This window comes from Cervus elaphus, chromosome 22 (assembly GCF_910594005.1).
Source record: "Cervus elaphus chromosome 22, mCerEla1.1, whole genome shotgun sequence".
Lineage (NCBI taxonomy): Eukaryota > Metazoa > Chordata > Mammalia > Artiodactyla > Cervidae > Cervus > Cervus elaphus.
The window spans coordinates 2,420,897-2,436,627 of NC_057836.1; the positions used below are offsets into that span (position 1 = coordinate 2,420,897).

A 15,731-nucleotide genomic window follows, 5' to 3' on the forward strand; every position below is an offset into this window, starting at 1 on the left:
TTTATTTCTTTTTTTATTAGCCTCCCCTTTCACTCTCCTCAAACCCACAATATCCACTGCCTCCCTAAACTTCAGCACTGGGAAACTCATACCATCCAAACTTCCAAATTCAGATGTGTGTATATATATGTGTGTAAATATATAATATATACTTGTATAGCACACACATATATTATATATAACACATATATGTATATACAATACATACATGTATATATATTATAGCTAAATGTGCATTATATGTATATATACCGACACAGACATGCATGCATGCACACACATCACGTGTGTCACGTGCAAAAACGCACAGTGCATGTATATGTAAATACACGTCCGCATGAGGACCCTACACTTAATGGGCAGACTTTGTATTGTGTCAGCATTCTGCAATGACGAATTTTACTAAACACCCCTTTCACCACCTTGCTTTCAAGCTGGGTCAGGTCTTGTCCCGTCTTGTCCCATCCCCGCATCACCTGGCGGAGTTCAGCTTTACTTTTCTGAGTGGCTGCTTCCCTTCCACACTGTGAACTTCCACAAAGCTATTTACTTTCAAGTTTATGTTTCAGCTCTTCCATGCGAACGTGAATCTTGTCAAACGTGAACTTTGTAGCAGCTGCATGCGCTTTTCTATTAAAAAAAAGTCACAGTTAGGTTTTGTTTTTGCTTTTTAAGGATAAAACTTCAAAGAGCCTGCTGTAAAAATACAAAATTCATAAACTTCATGATGAGCTCAGAAATCAAGCAGAGTTTGCAAAGGAGCAGCTCAATGAATTGGGAAGAAGTTCCAAATCCCTTTGAAATGCAAGTTAAAAATTTCAGACCATGGAGGGTCTAGGAAAGTTAGTGCTGCTTCCTTTTTTTTTTCTTTTTTTTTGGTCTCTCTCTGTTTCTGAACTTCTTTTTAAGAAGCTGTAAATTATCTTTCCTCTTAGTAATATTCACTTAGCCCCTCTATGTTCATAGTGCTGCAGGCTGGAAGGAGGGAGACGGTCCTGGACCAGCATGGATGCGCCCTGTGCCTCAGACCCTGGTGGGGCTGCAGGACAGGCATCGTCGCTGAGCTCCAGAAGGCCCTGATGGGGAGTCAGCACAGAGGGGAGAAGTGGCCAGGGGTTTGGTGGGTTAATCACCACTGAGGAACTGCAGCTTCCTTGGGTCCCGGGGACTCAGGCTTCCAAGAACAGATGACAACCCTGCCCTCAAGGAACATGTTCCCTCCTGAGAAACCAATGCTCTCCAGGTCTGGTCAGTGCATGCAGTTCCAGAAACATAAAGGTGGATAAAGCAAGGACACGGGTCTCCATTTGGTGGGGACAACATTCACACCTCAGTGGACACCACAGGCTCAGAAAGAGCAAGAAATGGACCACTGCAGGCCCAGCAGGATGGAGTCACAACATTGTTACCACACTCGGATGCTTCCCAGGGCACTGAGCATAAAGCTCAGAGTAACCGTGGACGTGCGTAGGAAGGCAGAGGACGATGTGCCTGCCTCCCAGGGAGCCCCCTCCCTCGTTCCCTGGCCTCTTGCTCAGTCACTTGGCCTCCTCTCTGCTGCTTTAAATGGCCAACCCCTCGTCTCCACTGCTCCTTGTCGCCCTTCACGTTTGCAGTCAAGTGACGGGAACACACGAACCTCCCCACTCTGCGCCCCACCCCACTGTGCATACAAATCCGGAGGTGTGATGTCTGCAAAAGCAACATGCTGCACTGACAACTGGCTTCACAGTGAAGCTGCCTGACAAGGAGCATCGGGGACAGACACTGACTCTGATACAGCATCAGGAAGAGAGGAGGTGGAAACCCAGGAGGGCGGGTGGGAGACTCCTCCACGGCGTTGTTCACGCTCAGAAAAGCGCCCAGGAGCACTGGGGTCGCCGGTTCTCCTCTGATACAGTATCAGGAAGAGAGAAGGTGGAAACCCAGGAGGGCGGGTGGGAAACTCCTCCACGGCGTTGTTCACCTTCAGAAAAGCATCCAGGAGCACTGGGTTTGCTGGGTTCTCCTCTGATACAGCATCAGGAAGAGAGCAGATGGAAATCCAGGAGGGCAGGTGGGAAACTCCTCCACGGCATTGCTCATGCTCAGAAAAGCACCCAGGAGCACTGGGGTCGCCGGTTCTCCTCTGATACAGCACAGCAGCAGTGCAGCAGTTCAACACCCCACCCAGAGGTTCAGTGAGGGGCCTGAGGATGGTGGTGATGGTGAGGATGATGATGGAGATGGTGCTGATGGTGTGATGGTGATGATGGTGATGATGGTGGTGATGGAGATGGTGGTGATGATGGTGGTGATGGTGGTGATGGTGGTGATGATGGTGATGATGGTGATGGTGGTGGTGATGATGGTGATGGTGGTGATGGTGATGGTGGTGATGATGGTGATGGTGGTGATGGTGATGGTGATGGTGGTGATGGTGGTGATGGTGGTGGTGATGGTGGTGATGGTGGTGATGATGGTGACGGTGGTGGTGATGGTGATGATGGTGATGGTGGTGATGGGGATGATGGTGGTGATGATGGTGATGGTGATGGTGATGGTGGTGGTGATGGTGGTGATGGTGGTGATGATGGTGGTGATGGTGATGGTGGTGATGATGGTGATGGTGGTGGTGATGGTGATGGTGGTGATGGTGGTGATGATGGTGATGGTGGTGATGGTGATGGTGATGGTGGTGATGGTGGTGATGGTGGTGATGGTGGTGATGATGGTGACGGTGGTGGTGATGGTGATGGTGGTGATGGTGGTGATGGTGGTGATGTGATGGTGGTGATGGTGATGGTGGTGGTGATGGTGATGGTGGTGGTGATGGTGGTGATGATGGTGACGGTGGTGGTGATGGTGATGGTGGTGATGGTGGTGGTGATGGTGGTGATGATGGTGATGGGGATGATGGTGGTGATGATGGTGATGGTGATGGTGATGGTGGTGGTGATGGTGGTGGTGATGGTGGTGATGGTGATGGTGGTGGTGGTGGTGGTGATGGTGATGATGGTGATGATGGTGGTGATGGTGATGGTGGTGATGATGGTGATGGTGGTGATGGTGGTGATGTGATGGTGGTGATGGTGGTGACGGTGATGGTGGTGATGATGGTGATGGTGGTGATGGTGATGGTGGTGATGATGGTGACGGTGGTGGTGATGGTGATGGTGATGGTGGTGATGGTGGTGGTGATGGTGATGGTGGTGATGGTGGTGGTGATGGTGGTGATGGTGGTGGTGATGGTGGTGATGGTGGTGATGGTGATGTGATGGTGGTGATGGTGGTGGTGGTGGTGATGGTGATGGTGGTGGTGATGATGGTGATGGTGGTGGTGATGGTGATGGTGGTGGTGATGGTGATGATGGTGATGGTGATGGTGGTGATGGTGGTGGTGATGGTGATGGTGGTGATGGTGGTGGTGATGGTGGTGATGGTGGTGGTGATGGTGGTGATGGTGATGTGATGGTGGTGATGGTGGTGGTGGTGGTGATGGTGATGGTGGTGGTGATGGTGGTGATGGTGGTGGTGATGGTGATGGTGGTGATGGTGGTGGTGATGGTGGTGATGGTGGTGGTGATGGTGGTGATGGTGGTGATGGTGATGTGATGGTGGTGATGGTGGTGGTGGTGGTGATGGTGATGGTGGTGGTGATGGTGGTGATGGTGATGTGATGGTGGTGATGGTGGTGATGGTGGTGATGGTGGTGGTGATGGTGATGGTGGTGATGGTGATGGTGGTGATGATGGTGACGGTGGTGGTGATGGTGATGATGGTGATGGTGGTGATGGTGGTGGTGATGGTGGTGATGATGGTGATGGTGATGGTGGTGGTGATGGTGGTGATGGTGATGATGGTGATGGTGATGGTGGTGGTGGTGGTGGTGGTGGTGATGGTGATGATGGTGATGATGGTGGTGATGGTGATGGTGGTGATGATGGTGATGGTGGTGATGGTGGTGATGGTGGTGATGTGATGGTGGTGATGGTGATGGTGGTGATGATGGTGATGGTGGTGATGGTGATGGTGGTGATGATGGTGACGGTGGTGGTGATGGTGATGGTGGTGATGGTGGTGGTGATGGTGGTGATGGGGATGATGGTGGTGATGATGGTGATGGTGATGGTGATGGTGGTGGTGATGGTGGTGATGATGGTGATGGTGATGGTGATGGTGGTGGTGATGGTGGTGGTGGTGGTGATGGTGATGGTGGTGATGGTGATGGTGGTGATGATGGTGATGATGGTGATGGTGGTGGTGATGGTGGTGATGGTGGTGGTGATGGTGGTGATGGTGATGTGATGGTGGTGATGGTGGTGATGGTGGTGATGGTGATGGTGGTGATGGTGGTGATGTGATGGTGGTGATGGTGATGGTGGTGGTGATGGTGGTGATGGTGGTGATGATGGTGATGATGGTGATGGTGATGGTGGTGATGATGGTGATGGTGGTGGTGATGGTGATGGTGGTGATGGTGATGGTGGTGATGATGGTGATGATGGTGATGGTGGTGGTGATGGTGGTGATGGTGGTGGTGATGGTGGTGATGGTGATGTGATGGTGGTGATGGTGGTGATGGTGGTGATGGTGATGGTGGTGATGGTGATGTGATGTTGGTGATGGTGGTGATGGTGGTGATGGTGATGGTGGTGATGGTGGTGATGGTGGTGGTGATGGTGGTGATGGTGGTGATGGTGATGATGGTGATGGTGGTGGTGATGGTGGTGATGGTGGTGGTGATGGTGGTGATAGTGGTGATGGTGATGTGATGGTGGTGATGGTGGTGATGGTGATGGTGGTGATGATGGTGATGGTGGTGGTGATGGTGATGGTGGTGATGGTGATGGTGGTGATGATGGTGACGGTGGTGGTGATGGTGATGATGGTGATGGTGGTGATGGTGGTGGTGATGGTGGTGATGATGGTGATGGGGATGATGGTGATGGTGATGGTGATGGTGGTGGTGATGGTGGTGATGGTGGTGATGGTGATGGTGATGGTGGTGGTGATGGTGGTGATGATGGTGATGATGGTGACGGTGGTGGTGATGGTGATGGTGGTGGTGATGGTGGTGATGGTGGTGGTGATGGTGGTGATGGTGGTGATGGTGATGTGATGGTGGTGATGGTGGTGATGGTGATGGTGGTGATGATGGTGGTGATGATGGTGGTGATGGTGGTGATGGTGATGGTGGTGATGATGGTGACGGTGGTGGTGATGGTGATGATGGTGGTGGTGATGGTGGTGATGGTGGTGGTGATGGTGGTGATGGTGGTGATGATGGTGATGGGGATGATGGTGGTGATGGTGGTGATGATGGTGGTGATGGTGGTGATGATGGTGATGGGGATGATGGTGGTGATGATGGTGATGGTGGTGATGATGGTGGTGATGGTGGTGGTGATGATTATAATGAAAGTAATGATTGTTGTGTTCACAGTGGGAGTCATACAATGATTACTGGTGCTTGGTGACCAGAAGTGAGTGATATGCTGGGTACCATATACTCTTTCCAGGTTGCTATTTGCTGCTGTTCAGTCTCCATCATGTCTGACTCTTTGTGACCCCACGGACTACAGCATGCCAGGCTTCCCTGTCTTTCCAGGGGTCTACGTTTAGCCCTCTTGCCAGCCCTATGAGGCAGGGACTGGTTTCATAGATAAGGAAACTGAGGTCCATACAGTTTACATGTCTGAGCCCAGGTCTGTCTGAACCCCAAGCCCATGCCCTCACCACAGTGCTCTCTTCTCAACAGTGCAACCAGAGTATGGGACCCATAAAGGAGAGCCCTGAAGAATTACAGGCATGATCCAGGTGGGGAGGTTTAGAGAAGACTTTGAAGGGCAGGCGGAGGATTTGGGCTTAATTAAAGTGGGTGATGGGAAACCAATTTAACATTTCTTTTCCCTGATAGCTCAGCTGGTAAAGAATCTGCCTGCAATGCAGGAAACCTGGGTTCCATCCCTGGGTTGGGAAGATTCCCTGGAGAAGGGAAAGGCCACCCACTCCAGTATTCTGGCCTAGAGAATCCCATGGACTGTATAGTCCATGGAGTCACAAAGAGTCAGACATGACTGAGCAAAAAAAACAAAAGAAAAAGAAAAACACCCTGGTGGAATAGGATCTGGACTTCCTAGGATGACAGGCAGACGGCTGGGGGCCCTGTAGGTGTGTGCTCATGTAGAAAGTCCCAGACAGATTATCAACCTCAGAGACTTCATTGTGTGGGTACATTTTTTACCGAGTAAGTTCAGTGTGGACTGAACTCTTAGCTGGGGTGGGTGATTTGTACAGTTGCACCCTATATCCTCAGGTTCTGCCTCTGAAGATTCAACCAACTATGGATGGAAGGACAGAAAAGACTTCCACCCCTCAAATCCAGAAAGTTTCAAAAAGTAAAGCTTGAATTTGCTGCATGAAGGCAACTATTTACATAACATTTACATTGATTTTACAACTATTTACATAGCATTTACATTGTATTAAGTATTATAAGTAATCTAGAGATGATTTAAAGTGTAGAAGAGAAGGTGCTTAGGTTATAAGCCCTTTTATAAGAGGGCTTGAGCATGCCTGGGTTTAGGTATCTGTGGGGGTCCTAGAACCAAACCCCGTGGATACCAAGGGCTGAGTGTGTTCAGCTGTCCACTCTGAGCTCTGTGGCCCTATTCCTGAGGGTCACAGAGCATCCACCCAGGTGGAAACCATGCAGAGAGGTGTCTTCTATGCAGAACGTAAGGAAGACTTCAGGACCACCGGTGCAGACAGTCCACAGCAGAGAACCCTGTACCTCCTCACAGGCATCAGGAACAATGCAGGGACTCTGATGGCCAAGGCTTCCAGCAACGTATGAGTTGAAATCTCTGTGATGGCAGGAAAAGGAAGACAGGGCCGAAACTGAGTGGGCTGCGTTCCCTCCCTGCTGGCGTCCTGAGCCGCGTTCATCGTCCGTCTCCGGAGCTCACGCTCCTTTGGGCCGGGCTGGGCTCTGACCCCGACTCTCAGCCCCGGAATACATTGGTGCTTCTGTTCTCAAGAGCATCCGTCGATCTAGGCCCATGGGGCTTGCTCCTGTCTACAGCTTCCTGCGGTGCTGGTCAGCCTGGAGAGAGCCACCAGCCGCAGGCCAGCTCTACAGCCCCATCCTCCAGCACCGCGCCGAGGGCTTCCTGCTCGGAGGCTGGAGGCAGGGGCTGACCTTCACCCACACGGGTCCAAGCCCAGCTCAGACAGGGTAGGCATGAGGGACCTCCTGGCCCGAACTTGGGAGCCTTTCTCAATAACGAGGAGCAAACAGCCAGCCTCGGAGGCTCTGGGAGCCTAATCTGGATTCCCAGGTGGCTGGGGCCCACATGGGGCTTTGTACGGAGGTACTCAGGCAGAAAGGCTGCTCAGCCCACTGTGATCCTATTAGGAGCCGAGAAGTTAATGAACAGTGTGTTCTCTCTTGCCTTCCCTGTCTGCCTGCGGCACGTCGTGTTTATCTACTTACTTATGGAAATCCAGGCCTCCTTAGCAGGCAGAGCGGAGAAGCAACATCTCGTCTTCCAGAGACGCTGGCTCGCATCATCCCGGCTGGGCATAGGCCTTGATCAGGCTTTTTAAGACTCAATCAGACATCCTTAACCCTTCCTCCACCCGGACCCTTGTTGCTTTACGTGGGCTCTTTAAGGATGTGAGAAACAAAGAGCTGCTCGAAGAACAAAGGATTCCCAGGGAAGAACTTTTATTAAATTTTATTATAAGCTTCAAGATGCACGGAGCAGGAAGAACAGCTGCAGCCTGAGGAGCTCGTGAAGGGCATTCAAGGTCAAAGGCTGTAGCTGAGTCATCCGGCTGTGTCCGCCACAGGCACAGAGGCCGGCTCCTGCCTCTGAGTGTCCTGAGCGCCCCCCTTACCCCAAGGACTCACGCACAGCGGTTCAGAGCAAGGGTCCGATGGTGTGGACCCATCATCTGGCAGTCTTCTCTTGGGAAGCACCTCCCTGGAGGGCGCTGTGGATACGGACTGAGTCCAAGGGAAGATGTGCCCTGGATAATCTAGGACAACTGTCGGCACACGGAGCCGTCTTTGTGTGACGATGGCAGCCGTGCCTTCTTTCTGAGCATTAATCTCACCCCGCCACCGTGCTGAGTGTCAGGTGCAAACACCAAGAGCTGTGACAGGTGGCCCGGTGCTGGGTGACACAGACCCAGCGTGAATGGTGCTCAGAGGTTCCAGAGCTGCTGGGCGGTTCTTGCTCGAGGTCTCCCATGTGGCTGCAGCCAGACGTGGGCCAGGCCATGGTCGTCTGCAGGTCTGATGGTGGCCAAAGGAACCACACGAGTGGCCTTTGGGGCTGGCTCTTGGCTCTGTGCCCTTCACGTGAATGCCCGCAGGGGCTGCTTGAGCAACGTCCTGAAACTCTGGCCGCCTGCCCTCACATCGAGCTGTCCGAGCTTCAGGGCCAGGTGGGAGCTGAAATGGCTTTCACAGCCTTGACATTCTGAATTCTGGGGGTCACACAACCTTGACTCCACAAAGAAGGGCACCCTCCGAGGATGTGAGCACTGGGAGGCGTGGCTCTCTGGGGGGGCCTGGGGGCGGGCGGGTACCACAATCTTCCCTCTGGCTCCAGCGATTCCATCTCTCATAGGCAGTCCCGGAACCTTTCATCTCTCCATAACAGGGGCCCCAACTTCCAGTAGAGTGCCCCCCTTCTCTCTGAGCCCTCACCTTAGCCTCCCAGGCACACCACCTGCCAGGGGTGGAGAGAGGTTGTAACAATCATTATACAGTTTGGAACTTTGGGCTCCCAGATGGCACAGTGGTAAAGAACCTGCCTGCCAATGCAGACAGACCTAAGAGACGTGGCTTCCGACCCCTGGGTTGGGAAGATCTCTGGAGGAGAATGTGGCAACCCACGCCAGTATCCTTGCCTGGAGAGTCCCATGGACAGAGGAGCCTGGTGGGCTACAGTCCACGGGGTCGCAAAGAGTCGGACACGACTGAGCGCACGTGAGCACAAGAGCGCGGAATTTAGGAGAAAAAGTCTTAACAATACGGCGCTACCACTGAGGTTGGCGTGCGCGGCGCTGTGGGGGAAATAACCCACTTACTTGTGTTTTCTCCATAAGACTCCCAAAGAGGGATTTCTCGCGGGCCACAGCTGGGGGAACTCGGACAAGCTCCTGACGAGTTCTGTTCTTATTCTTTTTTTTTTCCATTTATTTTTATTAGTTGGAGGCTAATTACTTTACAATATTGTAGTGGTTTTTGTCATATATTGACATGAATCAGCCATGGATTTACAGATATTCCCCAACCCGATCCCCCTTCCCACCTCCCGCTCTACCCGATCCCTCTGGGTCTTATTTTGATCAACGCTGCCTCGCACAACAATCTCCATCTGCTCGGGCAGTCAGGCAACTCATGCCAAATCCCCAGCCCCTCATTAGGGCCGCGGGAGGGGGCAGATGAGAAGTTCCCAGGGCCGGCCCTGACCCTGCTCTCCCACCACTTGGTCCTTACACGCTCTGCATCAAGTAGCACTGATGTCAAACCCAACACATGTTCCGCAACGGTCTCTGGGCAGTGGGAAGGCGCGGAGTCCAAGGGAAGCCCCACACACTGTGTCCCACCACCCTGGTGACCTCGGGCCATAATTAGCCTCAGTGCTTGTCCCTGTATCCGTCAAATGTGTCCTGCTGACATGATCTGGTGCAAGAAGCACCTCCTCCCAAAAGGCCTTTCTCTCCCACTCCCCTCTGCCCGGACTGAATGTGAGTGACCCCTCCCTCCCAGGAACCCTAGAGACGTCCGCGTGGAGAGGACCCGAGGTCTCCAGCCCAGAGCCAACAACTAGCTCTGCATGTGGATCCGGATTCGCCTTCTAATGGAAACACTGACGGAAACTTACTCGGGAGTCAGGTGGTATGGTGCCCGCCTCACGGCCATTGCTTCATTAACTCTACGATCATGCATTCATTCAGTAAGGCATCTGCTGTGAACGTCTGTGCATGTCCCCGGCTCCCGGTATGCTCTGAAGACCCAAGGATCAGGAACTTAGATTCTAAGAAGAGAAGACAGCAGACACCAAGGCCAGACAGAAATGAATGAAAATCAGGCATGCTCGCAGGCGACGCGGGCGCTTGGTAAAGATGCGTCTACGTGGTTTGTGGGGTCACCAGGTGCCATCCGAGCTCACCCTTCAGGGAAGCCTTCCCAAGTCCGTGACCGGTGGGTTGGGATAGGAGTGAAGCACAGGGCCATTGGGGACCACCAGGAAGACACTGACCTGCGGGGGCCACGTGAGCCAAGGCAGGGGCCCTGGGGGCCGAGGGAAGGAGAGAAACCAGGGAAGCCGCCGGAGGTCCGCACTCGGGCAGCGTTCTACTGGTGCTGCAGAAAAGGAATCAGGGGTGAGGTCATGCACCGCGCAGCCCCCGGGAAGCCCTCCCCCCTGCAGGGGAGAGCCCTGCGCACCCACCCGGCCCCAGCCCGCTCGTCAGGGGCCCCATCCTCCAGATGTGCCGCTCGGGGCACGCCAGTCCTGCCTCTTCCTTTCTTTATGACTGTCTTCATTTGGTACGTCATTTCTTTCTTTGGAAAACTCTCCACACGTGTGTGAATCTTTCTGCAACCTTCCTGCTTTCCCAACACTCTATTTGTGACTGCAGACCATCAGACTCCCCGTCCGTAGAATTCTCCAGGCAGGAACAGTGGAGTGGGTGGCCATTCCCTTTTCCAGGGAATTGTCCTGACCCAGGGATTGAACCCGGGTCCCCTGCATTACAGGCGGCAGATTCTTTACCATCTGAGCCACCAGGGAAGCCCATATTTGTGAGGACTATATACGTTGTTACACATAATCCCAGGCCATTTATTTTCTCTGTAAAGTGTTTCTTTGTATGAATAAACCACAATTTATTTATCCAGTTTCCTCTTGATGGATTTCTGCTGTTTCTGATTTTTTATATATAGCAGACTAATTTGAAGAGCAGTAACCGACCCTGTAAGGGGCTCCTTGTCACTCACATAAAGGCTGAGCACCAGACCACGAGTGAAACTGCTGGCTGGGCGATGGGAACGGCACATCTCACGTCTACCGGTGATTGATGAACGGCCCTCCAGGGCAGTGATGTCAGCACAGCCTCCTGCCGGCGCGGGTGTGTCTCCTCGCATCCCCGCCCCCAGGAGTGTGTGCCACCCTCACATCCTGGCAGGCATCATCTTGGTCTGCTCAGGGGGCTATAAGAATGTGCTAGAAGAAAGCCACAGTCTGTGTGGCTTATAAACACCGAACACTAACTTCTCACAGCTCTGAAAGTTAGAAGCCCAGCCCCATGGTAGCCCAGCGCAGGTTTGAAAACCCTCCTCCAGGTTGCAGAGGCTGAGTCCTTGCTGTGTCCCCGCGCAGTGAAAGGGGTGACGGCGATCTGGGGTCTCTTTGTTCATTTACTTCTGGCTGCACTGGGTCTTAGCTGCACCATGCGGGACCTTTGCTGTGGCTTAGAGGCTCAGTAGTTATGGCACCTGGGCTTAGTTGCTCTGAGGCATGTGGGAAGGTAGTTCCCCAACCAGAGATCGAACCCACGTCCCCTGCATTGGAGGGCGGATTTTTAACCACTGGACCACCTGGGCAGTTCCCCTGGGCGTCTTTGATAAGGACACTGATCTCATCCATGAGGGCTCCATCCACATGACCTCATCCCCTCTCAAAGGCCCCACCTTCTAACACCATCACACTGGGAGTTAGGAAGGACCTCAAGATATGTATTTGGGGGGGGACACATTCAAGCTGTAGATAGCAGGTATGAAAAGGTAACTCACTGAGACTGTAAAATGTGCTTCATGAATTGTTAGTGAGTTTGGATTTTTTTTTAATATGTTCATTCAAGATTCTAGTTTCTCTTTCTAGGATGCATCTTTCTCACAGTCTTTGACTTTTCTGCTGTGCTTCTTTGTTCCTGTTGATTGGCGTGCATACTCTCTGTGGTCCAGGGTCTGATCTTTCATCAGTAAATGTCTTCTTGCAGATGTGGCCTGTGTTTACGTGTCCTTTTATTAAACAAAGGTTTTGATTTTAATGCCATTGAAGTTATTCATGTTTCCCATTGTGACTTGTGTGAAGACCCATGTAAAAATAAATGATGCGAGACTTGGATCATAAAGAAGGCTGAGCACCAAAGAACTGATGCTTTCAAGCTGTGGTACTAGAGAAGACTCTTGAGAGCCCCTTCGACAGCAAGGAGATCAAACCAGTTAATCCTAAAGGACATCAACCCTGAATATTCATTGGAAGGACTGATGCTGAAGCTTAAGCTCCAATCCTTTGGCCACCTGATGTGAACAGCCAACTCACTGGAAAAGACCCTGATGCTGAGAAAGATTGAGGACAGGAGGAGAAGGGGGCAGCAGAGGGTGAGATGGTCAGAGGGCATCACTGACTCAATGGACGTGAGTCTGAGCAAGCTCCAGGAGCTAGTGAAGGACAGGGAAGCCTGGTGTGCTGCAGTTCATGGGGTCACAAGGAATCGGACATGACTGAACGACTGAACAACAATAACAAAAATTCATTCTTCACGCTGAAGTCAGAAAGGTAGTCTCCTCTATAGTCTTCTAATATCTGAAGCTCTGCCTCTGTCCTTAGCCAGCCTCACGCGGTCTTGCTTGGGCCACAGTTACAGTGAATCATTGTATCTGCTGCGGCAAAAGGTTCCCGGATGTTCTGAATCCCTATTGCTCCCTGAGAACGTAGAATCAGCTTGACTTGGTCTGACAAGCCCTGACAGCCTGACTGGGCTCCCTTCTACCTTGGGGGTGAGTCTGGAGAAGGGACATGTGTCCCACCCCAGCCTGCTCCTCTGTGCACGTGTGTGTGTGTGTGCTAAGTCAGTCAGTCTTGTCCAACTCTTTGTGACCCCATGGACTGTAGCCCGCCAGGCTCCTCTGTCTGTGGACTCTTCCCAGGCAAGTATACTGGAGTGGGTTACCATATCCTCCTTCAGGGGATTTTCCTGACCCCGGGATAGACCCCACATCTCCTGCGTCTTCTGCCTTAGCAGGCAGATTCTTTACTACTGAGCCTCCTGGGAAGCCCTCTATGTACATGCATCCCTCTCCATTTATTTAGTTTTTTAAAAAAATGTTCTTAATCTAGCCTCATCCCCCGCCCCCGCCCAATAAAGTCTTATACTTCTTTTGCTAAATGTATTCCTCGGTATCTTGTAATTTCCGTCATTTTTGTAATCACCCATTTTGGTGGTGTTTTCTGCATACAAAAATGTAATTTTTTATTGCTCTTGCACTTATAATTTCTCATTCATTTTAATCGTTTATCTGTGGATTCCTTTGATTACCTACCTGACTCAAAACATTTTCTAGGAATAATGAGACTTTTGGTCCTTTTTTTTTCATTCTTGTAACATTTATTTCCCTTTGTCTTAGGACTTCTTTCCCAGAATTTCTTCTCAGACCTGCCTCCTGGAGACTTACCTGCAGATTCGTATTCAGCCAGTATCTCAGGGCAACGAACATCTGTGCGGGTTTCTGGAGTTTTTTCTCCGAGTAGCCGCCTTCTCTCCGCGCCCTGGTGCAAACCCCCGCCTCCGGGACCTCGATGACGCGTTTCCTTTTCTCCGGGCCGCGCTGTTTCCGGTGTGAAGTCGTTCTGATAATTGTTCTGTTTCTGTGATGTGGTAGCTCCCCACCCACCCCCCCGTGCTGGCTAGGTTTATGATTTTCTCTTTGTCTTGGGTTTTCAGCAATTTGACTGAGAGTCAATCCCTTAGGTGTCACTGAACTTCTCAGAATGTGGGTTGATTTTCCTTTTTTATCAAATTGGGAAAAAAATCAGCCAGTATTTCTTGGAATATTTTGCTGCCTCATTCGTCTTTCCGGTCCTTCTTACACCCCTGTCTCGTGTATGTTAGACACGTGTTACTGATGCTTTGGTCTATTTCTTATTGATAGTTTTCCCCTCTCTGCTTAATTTTGAAAATTTATATTGCCTTATCTTCAACTTTGCTGATGGTTTCTTTTTCAGTCTCTAATGTGCTTTAAGCATATTTAATTTTTTTTTAAAAATTCAGATGTGTACTTTTTTGTCTAGGATTCTATTTGGTCTTTTTCAGAATTTTTATTTTCGCTCTGAAATACTCTATCCCTTTATCCTTTATATATATATAAAAGGATATATAAAAGGATAAATAAATAAATAAATATATATAGTTTCTCTAGTGGCTCAGACTGTAAAGAATTCACCTGCAATGCAGGAAACCTGGGTTCGATCCCCGAGTTGGGAAGATCCTCTGGAGGAGGTCATGGCAACCTGCTCCAGTATTCTTGCCTGGAGAATCCCCCTGGTGGGTTACAGTCCATGGGGTCACAAATAGTTGGACATGACTGAGCGACTGAGCACACACATACACACACAATATATACTTGTACATACAGTCCTATCTATAGTCATGGGTAAATTCAAAGACTATGTTTTGTTCTTTTGTTTGAAATACTTCAAAGAAAATTGACTGCTAGAAGCAAAAAAGACTAGGAAGCACATATGGTGGAATGCATAGCCTCTTGTAAAACATATGAGAATAAAGCACTATATATAATTTCTATAGATCAAGATCTATGTATTGGTATCTATATACAGTAACAAGCATACAATGTATATAGTATTGTTTTTCCTTTCGGCTATTGCAGATGTATAAAAGTCACTTGAAAGTCCTTGCTTATTGGTTACAATCCATCAGGCATCTTTCACCAGACTTCTCCACTTGGCTCTCTTTACTTCAGTCACCGGGCAGTACCCAGCCTAGAGTGGGAGGTATTCTGCCCCGTCTTGTTCTCTGGGGTCTTTCTTTCTGGTTTCTTCCCAGAGAGGCGGTGCTTGGCGAGGGGCTGGTAACGGGGCGTCAGGTGGGGCCGGCTCTGGCTGCACTGAATCGGGGTGATTTCGCCTGCGGCTTAGCCAGCCCCTGATTTGCATGGTCACAGCGTGTTTTCTCTCGTCAGAATCTGGTCTGGAAGGGGTGGCCCCGCACACCCCGGCTGTGTACCCGAGGCGGCAGCCTCCCGCTATCCGCCAGCCCCCCAGTCCAGCTGCTTTCCCAGCAGGACGCTGTGAGGGGAGAAGGCTGGCAGTGGGCGACTGCTGGGTCAGGGGACCTCATCTTGGACCTGAGCTCTTCCAGACCCCCTCCATCCTGCCCGCCCACGGGGACACCCAAACCTGGATCATCTATCCCTCATTCGTCCATGTCTCTGGGACCCCATCCATGCTCAGAGCATGTACCCACCCCAGGTAGGCAGGTATGGAAGCTGAAGGGCTCTCTGTGTCCCCACGAAGGACTTAACCTCTCTCCAGAAATCATTTCACTGAGACTTCATCCACTGTTCTTGGTTCAGGCTTTTCTTGGCATCTTTCTGAGAGTTAAGGTTTCTCACGACCTTCTATACCCTAACGGGGGCAGAAATCACTGACACATCTGATGTCTGGCTAATTGGCATAGGCAAGCTTCCCATTTCCTTTTGGATCTGTGTAATAAACTGTACATTCGAGGGGAATCATTCATTTTTGTCTACACTTAAAATTTTATTGACATAAAGTTGATTTTTAAAACTGTCATCGTATTAACACTTTTTTCTCTATTGGATAATTACTTTTGTCTTCTTCTTCTTAAGGTCAAGTTATTAAAATTGTCCTTTCTTCTTTACTATAATACATATTTAAGACTTAAATTTCCCTCTGAGCTTGACT

At 50.7% G+C, this 15,731-nt stretch overlaps 1 long non-coding RNA gene across 1 annotated transcript; it reads right to left on the reverse strand.

Annotated features, from left to right (window-relative positions):
* Positions 1 to 8,575: 8,575 nt before the first annotated feature.
* On the reverse strand, positions 8,576 to 13,535 carry LOC122680290. The gene is made up of 3 exons (XR_006336673.1): positions 13,463 to 13,535; positions 9,885 to 10,037; positions 8,576 to 8,723 (listed from the first exon to the last, which is right to left on the reverse strand). It is a non-coding gene; the product is annotated as an uncharacterized LOC122680290 (long non-coding RNA).
* Positions 13,536 to 15,731: the final 2,196 nt, after the last annotated feature.